The following is a 20,137-nucleotide window of genomic DNA, read 5'->3' on the forward strand; positions in this document are numbered from 1 at the left end:
AGCATATCGTATGATTCCATTTATAATGAAGTTCTATAAGAGCAGAACTAATCTTTGTTAAACCTATATGTGTATCAGAACAATAATTGTCTCTGTGAGTTGGATAGGAAGAGGTATGAGAGAACTTTCTGGTATGATCAAATTGTACACAAGATTTGAGTGTTTTGTTGTATGTGTTACCTTAAGTGGAAAAAAAATGGAGAAACTTAACAAATATTAAACTCTAGTTAATGCTGTGCATGGTTAAATCTTTAGAAGTGAAATGTTCTGGTATCTTGAAATGTGTTTAAAAAAATAAGATGGGGGCGCCTGGGTGGCTCAGTTGGTTAAGCGACTGCCTTCGGCTCAGGTCGTGATCCTGGAGTCCCGGGATCGAGTCCCGCATCGGGCTCCCTGCTCGGCAGGGAGTCTGCTTCTCCCTCTGGCCCTCCCCCCTCTCATGCTCTATCTCATTCTCTCTCTCAAATAAATAAATAAAATCTTTAAAAAAAAAAATAAATAAAAAATAAAAAAAATAAGATGGATTGATGGACGGATAGGGGTATAGATAGGTGGACAGACATGATCAAGCAAGTAGCAAAATGTCAATTGTAGGATCTTGGTGGTGGGTATATGGACTGTATAATTCCTTCACCTTTTCTATGTTTGAAATTTTCCAACATAAAACACAAGGGAAAATACTAAAGAGATAGACATGATACAGAAGAAAATACGTAAAAGTAAAAATTCACCGGAATGGCCAAAATTGAGTTTGAAAAATATCTTTATGATTTGGAAACAGAATGGAATCGTTGCTGTGGTGGTTTTCACCTGGCGTTTGCTTGTCCTGCAGCCTGTCTTGGCCCCCAGCTGTTGGTGTTTCTTCTCCAGCTACTACCATCCTCCACTTGTGACATTTTCAGTTCTGGTGGAGAGTTTCTGGTGGCTTGTCACACAGCTATACCTGTTAACCATGGTGGGGTTTCTACTGTCAAGAATAAAGAAAACTACGTAAAAACTATCAGAAGCACTTTTAAAATTTTTAAACTACTTTAGAGGGAAGGAAATAGAGCAGGCAGTTGGCTTAGCTACCATCAGTTAGTCTGAACCTTTTATATATTGATTAAAGACCCAGAGAAAATACAGAAAAATGTTTCACAAACCTTGAGTCCCCAGAGACACCCAGGTTCTTATTTCACACGGTGAAGGATTTTATTTCACACGGCGAAAGACAGGCTCTGAGGTTAGAAGAAACAAAGAGGCAAGAGTGTCCTCACCTTTCACAGTGACTAACAGGATGTCATTGTTGAAAGAGCGCATGGTGCTCCTCAACTCCTTGTGGCAGGTTCTCAGCCCGCAGGGGGCAGCTGCTCCAGCAGCAGAGTGAGACGGGTATGGCTCAGCTTCTAAACAGATCATGTGCTTTTAGCTTTAAGTCGTTTACTTTCTCTTTCTTTCAGATTTTACTTATTAGAGTGAGAGTGCACATGATCTGGAGCTGGGGCAGGGAGAGGGAGAAGCAGGCTCCCCGCTGAGCAGGGAGCCTGAGGGGGGTGTCCAATCCCAGGACCCTGAGATCATGACCTGAGCCGAAGGCAGACACTTACTTGAGCTACCCAGATGCCCCTCAAGTCGTTTACTTTTTTTTTTCTTAAGATTTTATTTATTTATTTGACAGAGAGTGAGAGCAGGAACACAAGCAGCGGGAGTGGGAGAGGGAGAAGCAGGCTTCCCGCGGAGCAGGGAGCCTGATGCGGGGCTCGATCCCAGGACCCTGGGATCATGACCCAAGCCGAAGGTAGACGCCCAATGACTGAGCCACCAGGTGCCCCAAGTTGTTTACTTTCGACTTGTCCTCTAATCAGCTGATTTTCTTGAAAGGAGACCTTTTTTTTTTAAGTTTATTTCTTTAGTAATCTCTACACCCAACGTGGGTCTGGAACTTCACCCTGAGATAAGAGTCGCATGCTCTTCCAACTGAGCCAGCCAGGTACCCCAACGCCTTTTTTATTTCATGATTTTTGCTCTCAGAGTTTCCATGCCACTGTGAACAGATCCACATGGCCCTGGCAGCGCTGTTGAAGCCACTTGTCCTCTGCAGGCTCCTTACTTACCCTGTTGACCTTTCTGGCTATGACTAGGAGAAAGAGATGGCACTTTATGGCAATTGCATCAATGGTTTACAAGTGCTTTCCTGTAGGTCATCAAATGTTATTCTTCCTGAAGACTCTGGGAGAGAGGAATTAATCTTTTTCTTGTTTTACTGGTGAGAAAACAGAGGCTTAGAGACAGGGAGCTGCTAGGAAGGACCAATACAAGGGATGGGTCTGTGTGTATGTGTGCACACTCACATGTGCCTCTATACACGTGTGTGTGCCTAGTGGTGGTGATGGCAGTGGGTGTGAACGCTGCTGTGGAATAACCGTCATCAGTTAGGACCTGAAAATCCCGTGGTTCCAGCTCTGGCCGTTCATCTGATGAGCTCAGGTCACTGTAAGGTGAAAATGCACTCCTGTGCATGTCCTCTACTCTCAGTTCTCTGCTACTCTTCTAACACTTCTGGTCACCAAATGTGTGGGGATTACCCCCACACCAGGCAGTTCTGGGACACCAGCTGAGTGTCCCACAGTTTAACTCAGTTTTGATGCTGTTCACCTGGTGATAACATTGGATGCCACAGGTTCGGGGCTCAGTCCCACGAGACTGCCTCCCCGCCCCTGACCACCTCAATGGCCAATCCCAGGCCCAGGTTGTCACTTGGGCTTCTGACTGACTGGCTGTGAGTTCGAGGTTTCCCATGACTCTCTCCTCAGGCTCAGTTAATTTGCTTACAGGGGCTCACAGAACTCAGGAACAGCCAGGTGGAAGAAGGGGACACAGAGCTTCATCCCCTCCCAGCACCTCCACATGTTCACCAACTCAGAAGCCATCTGAACCCCATCTTTTTGGGATTTTTTTTTTTTTTTTTTAAGATTTTATTTATTTGAGAGAGAGAGCACAGAGGGAGAGTGAGAGGGAGAAGCAGACTCCCTGCTGAGCAGGGAGCCAGACATGGTTCTCGATCCCAGGACCCTGGGATTATGACCTGAGCTGAAGGCAGACATTTAACCCACTGAGCCACCCAGGTGCCCCTCTTTTTGGGATTTTGGGGGCGTCACTACAAACTGATTAAATCACTGGCCATTGGTAATTTGTTCAACCTGCAGCCCCATTTCCCTCCCTGGAGCATAGGCGGTGGGACTGAAAGTTACCCTGATGATTAGCCCTCTTCCTTAGGGGCTTTCTGAAGTCACTCATTAACATAAACTCCTGTGGTTGAAAGGGACTTGTTATGAAAAAGACACCACTTCACCTTTACTTCTGGAGCTATTTCAGGAACCAGGAACATAATTAAATATTATAATAATAAAAGATGCCTTGGGGCACCTGTGTGGCTTAGTCAGTTGAGCGGCTGCCTTCGGCTCAGGTCACGATCCCAGGCTTCTGGGATCGAGCCCCACATCGGGCTCCCTGCTTGGCGGGGAGCCTGCATCTCTCTCTCCTGCTCCCCCTGCTGTGCGCGCGCGTATGCTCTCTCTCTGTCAAGTAAGTAAAATCTTTAAAATAAAAGATGCCTCTGTGGCTCTTGTATAGGAAATTTACAAGAGTTTTAGGGCCTCTGTGCCAGAAATAGTGGGTGAAGATCAAATACAGTTGACTTGAACAAACAAGGTGATTAGGGGCACCAAGCCCCCTACCATGTAGTAAAAAAATCTGCATGAAGCTTTTGACTCCCCTAAAACTTCTAATATCCTACTATGGACCAGAAGCCTTACTGATGATAAGAACAGTCGATTAACACATATTTTGTGTACATATTATATACTGTATTCTTATGATAAAGTAAGCTGGAGAAAAAAGAATGTTAAGAAAATCATAAGGAAGAGAAAATACATTTACAGTAGTGTCCTATATTTATCAAAAAGATCCACGTGTAGGTGAACCTGTAGCGTGCAAACCTGTGTTCAAAGGTCAGCTGTGTAGATTTCTTTTTTTTTTTTTTTTTTTTTTTTATTTTTTTTTTTATTTTTTTTTTTTTAAAGATTTTATTTATTTATTTGAGAGAGAGAGAGCAAGCACATGAGAGGGGGGAGGGTCAGAGGGAGAAGCAGACTCCCTGCCGAGCAGGGAGCCCGATGCGGGACTCGATCCCGGGACTCCAGGATCATGACCTGAGCCGAAGGCAGTCGCTTAACCAACTGAGCCACCCAGGCGCCCCAGCTGTGTAGATTTCTTACTATAAATGACAATAGCGCACAAGCCAAGGCCCTGGCTATGTAACCAGTGGTTGTGCCCCTTCTCATGCTCTCATGCTTCATTGTGCAGTCGTGGTATCTTACTGAACTGAAGAAGTAACAGTCGCCATCAGGAGGCCATATATTGATACCCGCCCCACCTGTTGGGCAGCCTCTTCCAGTTAAAGTGGCCCTGGAGACCTCAGTGTGCCTCCAGCACCCTCAGTGGTGTGACTTCTGGAGCCCTCCTGCACGGCCCCGAGTGTGTCTGAATGATGTCTTTTTTCACAGCAAAAATTGGATGCAGAGTTTCAGAAGAGATTGGAGAGGAATAAAACTGCTGCAGAGGAGCAGACAGCAAAACGGCGGAAAAAGCGGTGAGGGCTTTGTGGCTTCTCATAACCAATGAAATTTAAAGGCAGGAAATGTGAGAGTAGGTGACTGAATAGTCATTTTGGTCAGAAGTTCAGTGTATGACCTGTCGAGGTCTTGGGTGTTCCCCAGTAGAGGGATGGCCTTTCTTCCAGTATCTGAGGAGAGATTAAGTCACTTACTGCTGATGCTTCCCCCACCCACCCGTTACAGATTGTCCACAGCTCAGGTCAGCGCTTGGGTGATCAGGGAGATTTCTAGGTCTCCTCCACTTCTGTATTTTAACATCAAGTTTTAACTATGCTGTGAGCCAACTTTCTTTAGCTTCTTCCTTAAATTAGGGTGTGTGATCTCCCTCAGTGACATTACGTCAGTATGTAGACTGGGTATGTGTGTGTTTTAATAAATGCTCCCTCGCCCTTTAGAGAGCTAAGCAGGATTCTAAAAACGGTCCCTAATTCTTAGTCTGTTTCTGTTAGTCTGCAATCTGTTAATTTATTGGGATAGTCATCTTTCGTTTGCTTTCTGATATGCTTGGTAAATTTAGTTAAAGAGCACATCTGTATGCTACAACTTGATTACATCTTTTTTTCTAGCTACTTTGCATTTTTTTCTTTTACCATGTTTCAGTTTCTGCATGTGGAATTAAATAAGAAACAAAGCGGTAACATTTCACATGGAAATGCTGCCCAGTCTTCACCAGCTTCAGAAATCTCACCTTTGCTGATGCTGCAATAAAGTATTGTAATTCAAGAAAATAAATTAAAATAAATAAATAAAAATAGTCCCTAAATATCTTAGAATGAAAAACATCTCCAGTATTCCTGAGATTGCTTTAATCACCTCAGGACTCCCCAGGATTTCATTTTGATTCAAGAAGAAAATAGCTTGATAATGCTGATGGTGTTGGAGTAGCAGAATCACGAGAAAGTATTTCTTCCCTTTCATTATTATAGCGTTTGTGTGATTATAAGGTCTTTAAACATTCTATAAGTAGATATTTATTTTCTAAAATATACAGTAAGGTAGTGAAGGAATTAATGTATTTTATATTTATAGCCAGAAGTTAAAAGAGAAGAAATTATTGGCAAAGAAGATGAAACTTGAACAGAAGAAACAAAAAGAAGGTGAGTGGAACTTACTTTTCTTGGTTGTGATCTTTCTCAGTGTTGATCACCACGGTTGACCTGTCAAGAATGAGATTTAGAGTTTGGAGCTGGTTGGCTGGCCACTGAAGAAATGAGAACTTATTTCTATTAGTTAGGACTCGTTTAATTGCAAGTGTCAGGAAGTGAAGTGAAGGAAAGATACTGACTTACATTAAGTCAGGACAGACCTCCCTTAAAGGAGCTCAATGATGTTACTGGCATTCTTTGTCTCCCTCTGTCCCCTGGCTCCTTGTCCTCAGGCAGGTACATGTCCTCCCTGTGGTTGTGGGGCACCTGGGTGGCTCAGTCGGTTAAGCATCTGTCTTTGGCTCAGGTCATGATCTCAGGGTCCTGGGATCCAGCCCTGAGTCGGGCTCCCTGCTCAGCAGGGAGTCTGCTTCTCCCTCTGCCCCTCCCCCTGGCTCGTGCTCATGCTCTCTTTCTCTCCCTCTAGCTTGCTCTCTCTCAAATAAATAAATAAAATCTTTTTTTTTTTTTAAAGGAAAGACTGAGGGGATGTCTCTAGCAAAAGTGTTTTTGTTTCTTTTTGGCTCTGATTGAGTCACTTGGCAAGTCACTTAAGAACGCTTTGGGCTGGGGCGCCTGGGTGGCTCAGTCGTTAAGCGTCTGCCTTCGGCTCAGGTCATGGTCCCAGGGTCCTGGGATCGGGCCCCGCATCGGGCTCCCTGCTCCGCGGGAAGCCTGTTTCTCCCTCTCCCCCTCCCCCTGCTTGTGATCCTGCTCTCACTGTGTCTCTCTCTGTCAAATAAATAAATAAAATCTTTAAAAAAAAAAAAAAAAGAACGCTTTGGGCTTCGGGCGTCTGGGTGACTCAGTCGGTTAAGGGTCTGCCTTTGGCTCAGGTCATGATCCCAGGGTCCTGGGATTGAGCTCCACATCGGGCTCCCTGATCAGTGGGGAACCTCCCTCTCCCTCTGCCTGCCACTCCTCCTGCTTATGCTCTCTGTCAAATAAAATCTTTAAAAGAAAAAAAAGAATGCTTTGGGCTCTAAGAAACAGAAAACTCAACTAGTAGTAGTTAAACAAAGAGGAGGTCATTTCTCTCACATAACAAGAAATTTGGTGGTCCGTGGCAGCCTGATGTGGTTCAGCAGCTCAGTAGTGTCAGGCCCAGTATCCTGACAGTTCTCTTGGCCTTTATTTTATGGGCATGAGATGGCTGCTGCAGCTCCTGGCATCATACCTATGTTCAAGGAAGAAAGAAAGGGGAAAGAAGTGGTACTTGTCTTTTTTTTTTTTTCTTCTTCTTCTTTTAACAGAAGAGCAAAAGATCCCCCCAAAGTGCCCAACAGATGTCATTTTATATTTCATTGGTTAATACTGGGTGACTTTGCCATCCCTTGCTGCTATTAAGCTAGATGAATAGAAAACAGAATTGTTGTGACTATCTTTTTAACCTGTCAGGATTCATCCCTGGGAGCTGGGTACATTGCCACCCTAGACTGAGATGAGATTTTGTTAACAAGGAGGAATAGGGGCTGAGTCATGTATCACCATCCCGTAGTGCTACCAGTCCTGTCCACCTCTGAACCCATCACACAGCCAGAGGTACCAGCCACTCCCCTGAGAGCCCCTGAGCTGAGAGGGAAAGAGAGGTGTCCAGTGGAAAGGACCAAGGATGCTAAGAGACCAAACACATGACAGCAGCAGACCACATTACCGAATTGATGGCTCTTCCCTGATTGACCAGCCATGGCTCCTGGTTGGACAGTTTTGATTTTGGTCTTCAGGTAAAGTCAGACTTTCACTGATACACTAAATATGATTGGTCCCCTCCAGAATCGATTTCCTTCTAAGTTGTAAATATGCTGTGTGACATTCTATGTATGGCATAGTTTTAGGCTATTTCTTACCATTTCTTAGAATAATTTCTTTTACAACACTAAAATGTGATTGTTAGGACCTCATCCCTCAAATAAACCACCTCATTACTTTCCCAACCCTCTTCTCCCTCCCTACATGCAGGGGAACCCAGAAGTACTTGGTCTAGGCTTTTCTGTGGCATCATTTTCCCTCTGTCTGAAGAACTTTTTTTAGTCACTCAGAAGAGGTCTGCTGGCTATAATTTTCTTAGCTTTTCTTCATATGAGGCTGTCTTCATACCACCTTTGTTCCTGACAGACATTCTCACTAGATCTAAAATTCTAAGTTTTTTCTTAGCACTTTAGAAATGCCATTCCACTTTGTCTGGCCTCCACGGTTTCTGATGAAAATTTTGTAATCATTCAAATTGTTCTATCATTGTTTTTTTCAGACTACTTTTAAGATTTCTGTCTTTAGATGTCAGCAGTTTGATTATGACGTGTCTACACGTGGATTTCCTTGGGTTTATCCTGTTTGGAGTTCATGGAGCTGCTCGAATCTGTAGGCTATATATGTCTTTTGTCGAATTTGGAAATTTTATCATTTTTGTTTCTGTTCTTCCTGTTGGATAATTCTACAGATCTGCTTTCAAGCTGTCTCTTTCCTGTGCCCTTTCTACTCTGCTATTGCTCCTACCCAGTGAATTTTTTATCTCAATTACTGTGTTTTTTTCAGAAAAGTTCTAAAATTTTGACTTTTTTAATGTTTTATTTATTGGAGAGAGAGAGAGCGAGACTGCACAAACTGGGCCGGGGGCAGGGAGCCTTACACGGCCCGATCTCAGGACCCTGAGATCATGACCTGAGCTGAAACCAAGAGTCAGACGCTTAACCGACTGAGCCACCAAGGCCACCCCCTGGGCATTTTGAGTATTATATCATGAGGCTTTGGTCTTGGTGGTATTTGTTTTAGTAGGCAGTCAGCCTGGCTGTGTTTCAGAACATGGATTCTCCCTAGCCTCCTGCAGGTTGTGGTTCTAGCGTCAGTTCGGTTTTCCAAGTTTTGCCGTGCTCTCCAGGTGTGTCCTGCATGCACTGCGCTGTGGCCAGGCAGGGTTTAGTTCTTTGCATTCGGGTCTCAGAGTGTTTGGTATGATGATTCGGGCCACATCCATGCTTGCGCTGTCAGGCTGAGCCCGGAAGTTCATAAATGACTTACGATGTCTTTTCTAATCTCCTTTTTCTCCATGAGCTCTCCTGTACTTTCTGGTTTCCTGGGACTCCCCTTCTTAGACCTCTAGCCAGAAAACAGCTTTAGTTACACTCTGGCACACGCTGCCTTCAGCTGCGCCTGCCTCCAGGGCCGTGCAGTTGGAGGACAGAGAAGAAAAGCAGCAGGGCTTACCTGGCCATCTTAGGACCACAGCTCCTCCAGTCAGCAAGAAGGGCTCCCCTCTTCTGAAGTGTTTGTGCCCGCAAGCCCCCATTGCCACCACAGGTGCTGTGGCCACGGTGACTCCCGCAGGATTGCCTGGGAGCTAGGGTGTGAGAGAATGGAGAAAAAAGAAGAAACACCACAACTTCCCTTACTCTCAGCATTGGGAGTCCTTTTCTTACCCCTTCAGACCAGAACCGGAGGGTTTCTCGTGGAGTTCCGTCTGTCCCCGGGCTCCACTTCTGCATATCAGATCGTCCTGACTCCAGGCTGGGGGTACCGAGGGGGAAAAAGACCTCAGGAATTCAGAGGTGTTCCAGTGGCAGTTTGTATGCCGGTCTTTTCCCCAGTCTGCTTGCTTCTCAAGAGTCCATCATTCTGTCCAGGTCCTGTATTCAGTGGAGAGAGTCAAATGTGCTTGCTCTGTCTTACCTAGAACTCTCTGTTTTTGTTTTTGTTTTTGTTTTTTTAAGATTTTATTTATTTATTTGACAGAGACACAGCGAGAGAGGGAACACAAGAGGGGGGTGGTGGGAGAGGGAGAAGCAGGCTTCCCGCGGAGCAGGGAGCCCGATGCGGGGCTCGATCCCAGGACCCTGGGATCATGACCTGAGCCGAAGGCAGACACTTAATGACTGAGCCACCCAGGCGCCCCTTTTTGTTTTGTTTTTAAATCTAAACACAGGACTGCAGCTCTTTTGCATTTCAACCTGGTGCTATTGGCTCTGTTGATTCAGGTTCCAAAATCCTTTTGAATTCTGATTCTGAAATTCACCATGTTACCATGTCTGTCTGGGGCTGTCATGGGCAGAGTTGATAAACGTAACTCCTTTGTCATTAATGAAAATGTTGAGCCAGACTGGGCCAGGGCCAGAGCCCAAGCCCTCTAGGGAGAGCTCTGTGTAGGCTGGCAGGGACCTGTTCACTAAAACCCTTAGGGTGGAGTTAATTCTTCAGCTAAGAATCAGCCAGACTCCCTCTTCTTTCCTTACTCACAGACGTGTCATAAGAAATTAAAAGGTAATTTGAGGTTATGGAGTGAGTGCAGTAGACGTAAGTTCTAGGCTTAGCTCTCCCTCCAGCTCACCCTGACCTCAAGCATCTGGCTTCTCTTATTCGAGCAGATTTCTTTTTTAGCTTATAACTGATAAGCTCTTTCTAGATCTAAAATTCTGCAGTTTGATAACTTAACCAGACATCTTGCTGTAGTTAAGATACACCATATTTTGGGGGCGTTCCCTGAGCAGTGAGTCTAAAAAAACTCTTCCACAACAGGAAACTGAGTGAGGTTAGTTTGCTCTGAATTTGTACTTAATGAACCTATATTGGGTCTTTGGGGTCACATTTTAACTTTTTAGTAATGGGTTCTATAATCGAAGGAGACCAGTGGCACCATCACAGAGTTGGGGCCTCTCGAATCCTCCTCCTCTAACCTCTTAGACATAGGTGCGCGGACCGTGCTGTTTTCTGGCACCTTTAATTTGCCCGAGGCTATAAAGCGTATCTGAGATCATAGCGCAGGCTTTAGTATTCTCTGGGAGCTTACATCCAGGCCTCCAGCTTTTTTACGTGGCCTTGTGCCCTCTCACTGCCCCCACCCCTTACCCCTCCCCATGTCTTGAGCTTCAGTTCTGTCAAAAAGATGATGTTTAGGGCGCCTGGGTGGCTCAGTCATTAAGCGTCTGCCTTCGGCTCAGGTCATGATCCCAGGGTCCTGGGATCGAGTCCCGCATCGGGCTCCCTGCTCAGCGGGGAGCCTGCTTCTCCCTCTGCCCCCTCTCTCTCTTTCTCTCTCTCTCTCTGTCTCTTACGAATAAATAAATAAATAAATAAATCTAAAAAAAAAAAAAAAAGATGATGTTTGCGCACCTTGGTAACACGGTGTTTTCTCACACTAAGGTTGTGATTTTGCTCTCTGGATCCTGCAGTCAGTTTCCAGGTTGCAGCTGTCATTTTTCCCAACTTGAATAGAGCAGACTAGAAATTGTCAGAGTGCGTCACACCTCTGGATACAGTGATTTGTGAAATTTTCTTTCAGTTTATGTGTCGACTGTGGGCTGCCGTCCAACAAATTTGGAAATTGTTGTTGTAGTATATGGGCCCTGCTCGTAGGCTTAATTGTGAGGTTAGCACCTGGGCAGACTAAACGGTGATTAGTAAAACTACATGGCCAGGTACACCTTGTACCAGTGAGCAGGATAGATGGTGCTGGGCGTGAAGGTGATGTGTGTGTCTTCTCTGTTTCCTTCCTCGTTTTTCACTTTGTCAAAGAGAAAATAGATTTTTTTGCTATCTGGTTGAAATGAAGAGAAACTTAGTGTGGTGATACTGAGTTGGGCCACAAGGTGGCTTCAGCGCACCACTGGGTTCTTGAGGAAAAGGGCGGAAAATCGCTCCAGCTTTTGAGGGCCTTCTAAAAAGTGGTGAGGAACAGCTGACTAGGCGTTCCGTTCTATTGTTGGAGAGGAAATATCCCTGTTTGTTGTCCACACTGGTCCAGTAATTCAGTGAAGACGCCCAGTAGTGTAGTCTGAATGACACCATGGGATGGCTTTAAGCCAATGTGGTGGATTATTTTGAAGCCTTGAACTCCCCAAACCAGTGTTACTTATCCTAACAGGTCTGCCTACCAAAGAAACCTGGAGCAGTTTCTCATGCTCAGCGCTATCAGCATTTTGGGCTGAAGAATTCTTTGTTGTGAGGGGCGCCTGGGTGGCTCAGTTGGTTAAGCAACTGCCTTCGGCTCAGGTCATGATCCTGGAGTCCCGGGATCGAGTCCCGCATCGGGCTCCCTGCTCAGTGGGGGGTCTGCTTCTCCCTCTGACCCTTCCTCTCTCATGCTCTGTCTCCCATTCTCTCTCTCAGATAAATAAATAAAATCTTAAAAAAAAAAAAAAAAAGAATTCTTTGTTGTGAGGGGCTGTGTCCTGTTCACGGTGGGATTTTTAACTCTGCCCACTAGATGCCAGTGGTGCCCACCATCCCCTGGTTATTGACAGTCAAAAATGTCTCCAGACTTTGCCAAATGTTCTTGGCGGGGGGGGGGGGACATGACAAAATTGCCCCAATTAAGACTCCTGTCTCAACTGGTATCTGGTATTTAGAAGGTACTCAAAATAATGGTTTAGATTGAACTGTTGTTTCAGTGCCAAAATTCTTATTACATATGCTCTGTTGGAAAACTATCCATATCCTTTGTGCCTCTTGAGAATAAAGATAATAGGGGCGCCTGAGTGGCTCAGTCGGTTTAAGTGGCTGCCTTTGGCTCAGGTCATGATCCCAAGGGCCTGGGATCAAGCCTCACATCGGCCCCCACACCCCTGACTCCTGTTCAGCAGGGAGTCTGCTTCTCCCTCTGCCCTTCCCCCTCCCCCTCTTTGTGCTCCCTCTCCCTCTGTCTCTAAATAAATAAAATCTTTTAAAAAAGAGAGAAAGATAATATATGATCACTCTAGAAGTTTTTGGAATATGTATAAAAGAATAAAGTCAAAAATTTAAGTTATCTATAATCGTTACTAAAAACAGTAATTTTAACACTTTGATGACAATTCTTTTATTTCAGTTTTTAAATATATATCACATAAGCCTTTTTGTAAATACTTTATTTATAGTTATAATTTTATCATATAACATTGTCTCATAAGTATTTTCCCATGTCCTTACAATTCCATAGTACAGGGAAGGATTTTTTCCTAGTCTGTTCTTTCATCTGTTTTCTTTAAAAGTTAACATCTGTTTTAGGGCACCTGGCTGACTCAGTCAGAAGAGCATGTGACTCTTGATCTCGAGATCATGAGTTCAAGCCCCATGTTGGTGTAGAGATTACGAAAACAAGTAAACTTTAAAAAGTAAATAAATAAGTTAATATCAGTTTCAGTTACACTCAGTTGCATTTACCTGGTATTCCTAAAATACGTGAATAAAATCTCAGATTCCTGGATTTTAAAATATTGTATAAACAATAGTGTAACAGTAGTGGAAACAACTCATATATTATCCTAATAAATCCCCTTTCTTTCTGTCCATTTGTTTTGTCTCTCCCTGCATGTGCATGTCATTTGTGTAGTGTACGAACAGGTTTCCGTTTTGCTTATTTAATACTGTAAGCATTTCCAGTCCTTCATAATTTGTTCAGTGACTGATGATATCCAGCAGTTGTCCTGCTGCGATACACCTCTTTCCCTTTCGTTAGATATTAGATTGATTCGTTTTTGTCTTCCTTCAGAAGACACTGCTTAGTGAATATTATGTACCTACCTCCCTTCCCCCTTTATGATTTATTTCCTTAAGACAAATTTCTAGTAGTGGGAATTACTAGATCACAGAGTATAAAAAGATTTCATGGCTCTTGAAATACATTTCTTTCCAGAGGAGTTGTACCAGTTATTACTGCCATCGACAATGTGCAGGTGTCCACTTCCACCTCTCCTTGCCGGCACTGGCTTTTAAAAATTAATCCTCCAAATCGGAGGGGTGGACGAACCATGAGAGACGATGGACTCTGAAAAACAAACTGAGGGTTCTAGAGGGGAGGGGGGTGGGAGGATGGGTTGGCCTGGTGGTGGGTATTGAGGAGGGCACGTTCTGCATGGAGCACTGGGTGTTATGCACAAACAGTGAATCATGGAACACTTCATCTAGAACTAATGATGTAATGTATGGGGATTAACATAAGAATAAAAAAAAATTAATCCTCCATGTGGATAAGAATATGACTTCAAAAGCATTCAGGGTCTCATTGGGGATTTAGTAAAAACTGTACAAAGATCCAGATCCGGCAGGACCAGGGTAGCAGCCTCCACTCTCTTCCCAGCCCAGCCCCCACTTCTCCCACCTTTGTACAACCTCCAAAGTTCTTTTTAAAACAGAGATTAGACAGTCCTTTGTTCTTTTGCTTATTGTTAAAACAATAAAATTCATCCAAGTAAATTTAAGGATCTAATTGGTTTTATTAAGCAATTCATGAGTCTGACAGCATCCCATCTAGCAAGTAGAGAGATGCCCCCAGGAGGTGTAAAGAAGGAAGGTTTTTATTGGAAGGAGGGTGGGGCAAGAAGTTATAAGCAAAAGAAAAGAAAGGATTGTTTCAGGCCAGGAAATCTTTTTGGGGGAAAAGGGAAGGGCAGGGTTTTTATCATGCATATGACCTCTCTAGTGTTGATCACGAAATTTCAGGTCAAGTGTTAAAAAGTCACATTCCTGGGGCGCCTGGGTGGCTCAGTCGTTAAGCGTCTGCCTTCAGGTCAGGTCATGATCCCAGGGTCCTGGAATCGAGCCCCACATCGGGCTCTCTGCTCAGCAGGAAGCCTGCTTCTCCCTCCGCTCCCCTGCTTGTGTTCCCTCTTTCGCTGTGTCTCTCTCTGTCAAATAAATAAAATCTTAAAAAAAAAAAAAAAGTCACATTCCTGGGATAGATTGAAACTATAAGTCTTGGTTTGCTGTTGGGGATGGGGGCAAATGACTCAATTTTTGACTTGTTTTTTCTTTTTTAACTTTATATAATAAGAGGGGCACCTGGTTGGCTCAGTTGGTGGAGCATGCGACTCTTGATCTCAGGGTTGTGAGTTCAAGCCCTACGTTGGGGGTGCAGTTTACTTTAAAGAAAATTATATAATAATAGCTAACGTTTATTGAACATTTATTACGTACACACAGCTGTAAGTGCTTTGCAGATATTAATATTATCCTCCCAGTGGCCCTGAGAGGTAGGTAGGCAGTGGTTTTATTCACATTTTAGAGTTGAGGGACTGTAGGCACCAAACAGAGCTAGAGGGAGAGAGTGATGGGGCACGATTGGAACCCAGGTAATGTGTCTCCACTGTCCAGTGCACCTATCCACAGGGTGACCCTGCTTGGAATCTAGTCAGCAGCTCTTGCATTCCCGGTTCCCTTTCCAGTCTCTCCACCAGTTTGGTCTGGCTGCTCTCTTCCACGGGTTCTCTGCCCCCCGCCAGGTGTACACCTCTGTTCTTCCACCTTGCTTCGCATGCTCAGGGCTCTGTGCTCTTTCCTTTTTCATGCTACCTGACTCCCTATCTGCCTGAAGAGCTTCTAGTCATCCTGTACCTTCCTCTTGCAATGTTTTCTCTCTTTGTAAAACCTTTCCTACCCTCCCTCCCCAACCTAACCATTCTAGCCTTTCCCTCCACCTTGCTCCCAGAGCTCTGCACTCACCTACTTGGTTTAGAGAATCTGCTAAATCATATAACACAGTTATCTCTTGAAGGAGCCAAGGGCAGGCTGCTCCAAGATAGGCCACGTTGGCATGAACATTATTTTTGAGTTTGTTAACCTTAAAAATAAGAATTGCCAGTTATTTTACCAGCAAAAAGGGGGTTATTCAGGAATAAAAGAATTGCAGTTTTGGACAAACAAGCCATGGCCAAACCTCAGGCAAGTCTAGAGAACAAAGGAGAGGTAGTGCTTTTTTTTTTTTTTTTTTTAGATTTTATTTATTTATTTGTTTGTGTGAGAGAGAGAAAGAGAGCAAGCACGAGCAGGGGTGGGGGTAGGGAAAGGGAGAAGCAGACTCCCTGCTGAGCAATGAACCCAGTGTGAGGCTCAGTCCTAGAACCCTGGGATCATGACCTGAGCTGAAGGCAGACACTTAACCAACTGAGCCACCCAGGCGCCCTGAGGTAATGCTTTTTTAAGGAGAAAAGGGGTAAGTTGGGAAGGCTGTTATAAACTAAAAGTTCAGTGGCGTAAACTGGGAATTCAAAGTACGGTGGCTTCTCATTGGCTAAGCTTTTGGGGTGGGTACATGGAAAGCATTTCTTTCTCCACCTGGGATAGTAGAGTAGTATCCACATAAAAGATGGAGTCCATTTCTTCTTGTTGGATCTGCAACTGATGGTGAGGGGTAGAGTGCCAACACCCCTCAACTCTATTTTTGGTAAGGTTTCCTGTTACTAATTTTCACAAGTTAGAAGGAGTCAAAACCCAGCAGATTCAGGAAAAGCTCTTATACCTCCCCCTCAACTGCCTGCTGTACCAGGAAGAGAGCTATTAATAGAGATTCCTCTTTACCTAAGAAATTATCTGCACAATAGGGCAACCTTTGTTTTCCAAACATCTTGTTACTTTCCTGCTAATGGTCTTCCGCCTCTTTGTATCCTCAGACTCCTACCCCTCTCCTATGCTCAGGATGTCACTTAAGCCTTCCTATTGCCTGTTTTTGGAATTTTGTGTCGGTCTGGATTCCCCATACATAAAAAATTAAATTTGACTTTCTCCTATTACTGTCTCATGTCAGTTTGATTCTTAGTCCAGCTAGAAGGACCTGAAAGGGCATAGGAAATTCTTCTTCCCCAACACTATTCAGCTGTAAAATCCCAATTCCATGAGTGTAAGGCAGTGTCTTTTTTTTTTTTTAATAAAAAACTTTTAGAATGGTTTTAGATTTACAGGAAAAGTCCAGAGATAGTATAGTTCAAAGGATTCCCATATCCAGCTTCCCCTTTTATTAACATCTGAAGTTAACCGTTTTATCACAATTAATGAACCAGTATTGATAGAGGTATTAGCTGAACTCTCTGCTTTATTCAGATTTCCTTAGTTTTTACCTAATGCCTTTTTCTTGTTCCAGAATCCCATCCAGGATATCACATTACATTTAATCACCATGTAACCTTAGGCTTCTGTTACCTGTGATAGTTTCTCAGACTTTGTTGTTTTGATGCCTTTGAGGGTTTGGAGGGTTGGGTGTCCTGTAGAATATCCCTCAATTGGGATTTGTCTGATATTTTTCTCCTGATTAGACTAGAGTTATTTATTTGGGGGAGGAAGGCCACACAGATAAAGTTCCATTCTTAATCACATTATATCAAGTCTTTGTGTTGTCAGGATGACTTGCACTGTTGATGTTTTGACCTTGATCACCTGGTTGAGGCCGTGCCTGTCAGGACTGTCTACTGTAAATTCACTCCTTTTGTCCCCCTTCCCACGCTGTACTTTTTGGAAAGAAGGCACTGCATGCAGCCCACATGTAAAGAGTGAGGAGTTATGTACCCTCTCTGTGAGGGTGGAGTAGCTACATGAATTATTTGAAATCCTTTTACTCAGGATTGATCTCTTTTCCCCTATTTATTTATATCAATATGGACTTTTGGACATTTATTTTATACTTCAGGTTGAATCCAGTACCACCTTATTTATTTTGTTACTGATCTTGTTCCAGCTTTGGCCATGGGAGGCTCTTTCCTTTGGATTCTGTGTCCCTTTTACATACTCCCATCATTATTGGATTTGGATTTTTTTTTTCTTGTTCTTTTTTTTTTAAGCACATCCTTACTTTCTGGCACTATAAGTTATTCTAGACTTACCTTTTATATTTCCTGACCCAGACCCAGAACCAGCCGTTTCTCCAAGGAGTCTTGATTTGTTTAGAAACCAAGATCTGGGGGTTAGGCATGTTCTTTGCTGCTGGGGTGTTGTTGTTTGTAGGCCCCCTTAACTGATAGAACAAGGAAATATGCATGTGTACTAACCAGTGTGTGTACGTGTATTTATAGATATATCTATATATAATTGTTTGTATTGATTTCTATTATGCTAACCTGAGTTTATACTGATGTCTCCAACTCTGATCCATTGCCACATGGATCATTCCAGCCTTCCATCATGAGCCTCCAGCCTCATTCCAGCTTGTTTGCCCATAACCTCCCGCTCTGATAATGAGGAACCTGGCCTCTACCCTCCACCGTTCATTTATTCAGTTGTCCAGTTCCAGTGCATGTGGATAGTGGCTTTAGGATTGTTAACCTGTTAACCTGTGCGAAACACTTCCATCAGCTAGAGTCCAGTGTTCTGTACAGTTCCTTTGCCTTTGGTCTTACAGACTCCGCTGTTTCCAAAATTGCTTAGGGCAGCACTTTCCCCCACCCCCTTCACGGAAGTTGTTTCATCCGTTTGTTATAGGGTTGAATTCATATGTCACCTTTTGCATTCGTCCTGGGATCCTAAATAACTTTTTAAATTTGCATACACTAAGATGTATTCTCTGTGCTATAAGTTTTGACAAATGCCTGGCATCCTGTAGCCACTATTACAGTATCCTACGGAATTGTTTCATTGCCTTAAAAAGAATCCTGTGCTTCACCTCCAGCCTCCTCCCACCCACAATCCCTGGCAACCACCCATCTGTTCACCGTTTTCCATAATGCCATATAGTTGGAGTCCTACAACATGTAGCCTTTTCAGCTGGCTTCTTTCACTTAGAAAAATGCATTTAAGATCCATCCATGCTTTTGCCTGGCTTTATAGCTCATTCCTTTTTATTGTCGGATGGTATTCCATCGTATGGCTATGCCATGGTTTATTTATCCATTCACCTGTTGAAGGACATTTTGGTTGCGTCCTGTTTCTGGTGATGATGAAGAAAGCTGCTGCAAACATCTGTGTGATGACTTTCGTGTGGGTGTGTTTTCGGATCAGCTGAGTGTACACCTAGGAGGGTGATTGCCGGGTCCTGTGATAAGAGTGTGTTTTGCTGTGTAAGAAACTGACAGACTAGCTTCCAGAGCAGCTGGACCATCTTGCACTCCCACCAGCAGTAAACGGGAGCTGCTGTCCTCCTCATCCTCACCAGCAAGTGGCAGCGTCAGTTTGTTTCATTTTAGCCAGTCTAGTCTGCGTGTTGTGGTATCTCACTGTTGTTTTAATTTGGGACAGCCTCTTTTTGATTCTTGTGTCCTTGATACTAAACATAGTAGTGATAAACACTTTATTTTTTTATTATGTTGTAAGAATGAGCAAGTGAAATAACTTTGTCAAGTTACCAAAGGATTTGGGTGTGCACCAGATTCCTAGACTTCTCTTCGAGAGTAATGCTTCTAGGCCCTGACAACATGTTTCCCAAACATAGGCATCTGTTGTATTTGCTGTTAGGTGAGGTACCCCATTTCCAAGGGCTTTTCAATCACAGGGGATGATTTGCGCCTTCCTCTTGTAGCCAGCATCTCAGGCATCCAGAACACCCATTGCACAAGCATCCAAGTTAGTGTTTTACTCTTTCTTTAAGATCTGAGTTGAAGATCAAATCCTGTGCACCCATCCTGCTCTGTTTAGACCTCTGCAGGGGTTGGCCGTTCTTAGAGAACCTTGAGGCAGAGTATGACTAAGTTATGGAACAAAGCAAATCATCAGCAGTTTCCACCTTGGAGCCCGAGTTCTAGAGCAGGGCCCCTGGCTGGTATATGGGGAATGGGTTACAAGTGGCAACGACTGTGTTCCCCTTGACCTTCGGGGTGGAGACTGAGGGCCCAGGCCTTGGACCGGTCACACCGCATGCCATAGAAATAGCATCCTTTTCTGGGAGTGCTGCGCTCAAGGAGCTGGGGGGTACTGCCCTAGCATCCAGGGGCTCAGAGCCAGGTTTTTGATGCATCTCTCGTTTTTCACTCCATCTTTCCATGGCATGCATGGTTTTTCTTTTCTTTTCTTTTTTTTTTTTTTTTGTATTGTGGTAAAATATACATAACATTTACCATCTTAACCATTTTTAAGTGACAGCTCAGTGGTGTTAAGTGCATTCACACTGTTGTGTAGCCATCACCACCGTCCATCCCCAGAACTTTTCATCTTATAAAATGGAAACTGTACCTGAATAAACACTAACTCCCCCTTCCCCCTATCCCCAGCCCTTAGCAACCACCAGGTTACTTTCTGTCTCTGTGCATTGGAATCATAGGTGTCTGTCTTTCTGTGGCTGGCTTATTTGACTGAACATTATGTCCTCAAGGTTCATCCATGTTGTGGCAGGTGTCAGAATGTCCTTCCCCCTCCCCTTTTTTTTTGAGATTTTATTTATTTATTTGACAGAGACACAGCAAGAGAGGGAACACAAGCAGGGGGAGTGTGAGAGGGAGAAGCAGGCTTCCCGTGGAGCAGGGAGCCCGATGTGCAGCTCCATCCCAGGACCCCGAGATCATGACCTGAGCCAAAGGCAGACGCCCAACAACTTAGCCACCCAGGCGCCCAGAATGTCCTTCCTTTTTAATGCTGAGTAATATTGCGCTGGTGTGCACAGACTACACTTTGCTTATCCGTTCAGTGTGCTCACCTCACCCCCGTCTCTACCTTGTTTTCCTTTTGCCTCAGTTTCCT

The 20,137-nt window shown here is 44.1% G+C and overlaps 1 protein-coding gene across 6 annotated transcripts in view; it reads left to right on the forward strand.

The window, feature by feature from the left end:
• Window positions 1-4,242: 4,242 nt before the first annotated feature.
• Window positions 4,243-20,137, forward strand: part of ORAI2 (ORAI calcium release-activated calcium modulator 2) — a 39,281-nt gene continuing 23,386 nt past the window's right edge. For 3 of the 6 annotated variants that reach the window (XM_081819458.1, XM_081819459.1, XM_081819460.1), the window contains exons 1-2: window positions 4,243-4,630; window positions 5,685-5,752. The gene's annotated coding sequence lies outside the window, so the exon portion shown is untranslated. Of the gene's footprint in view, window positions 4,631-5,255; window positions 5,556-5,684; window positions 5,753-8,048; window positions 8,159-20,137 lie in introns of all 6 variants that reach the window. The other 3 variants (XM_081819463.1, XM_081819462.1, XM_081819464.1) reach the window with 3 other exon arrangements.

The sequence above is a fragment of the Leptonychotes weddellii genome, chromosome 5 (genome assembly GCF_054177405.1).
Source record: "Leptonychotes weddellii isolate Sample4059 chromosome 5, ASM5417740v2, whole genome shotgun sequence".
Lineage (NCBI taxonomy): Eukaryota > Metazoa > Chordata > Mammalia > Carnivora > Phocidae > Leptonychotes > Leptonychotes weddellii.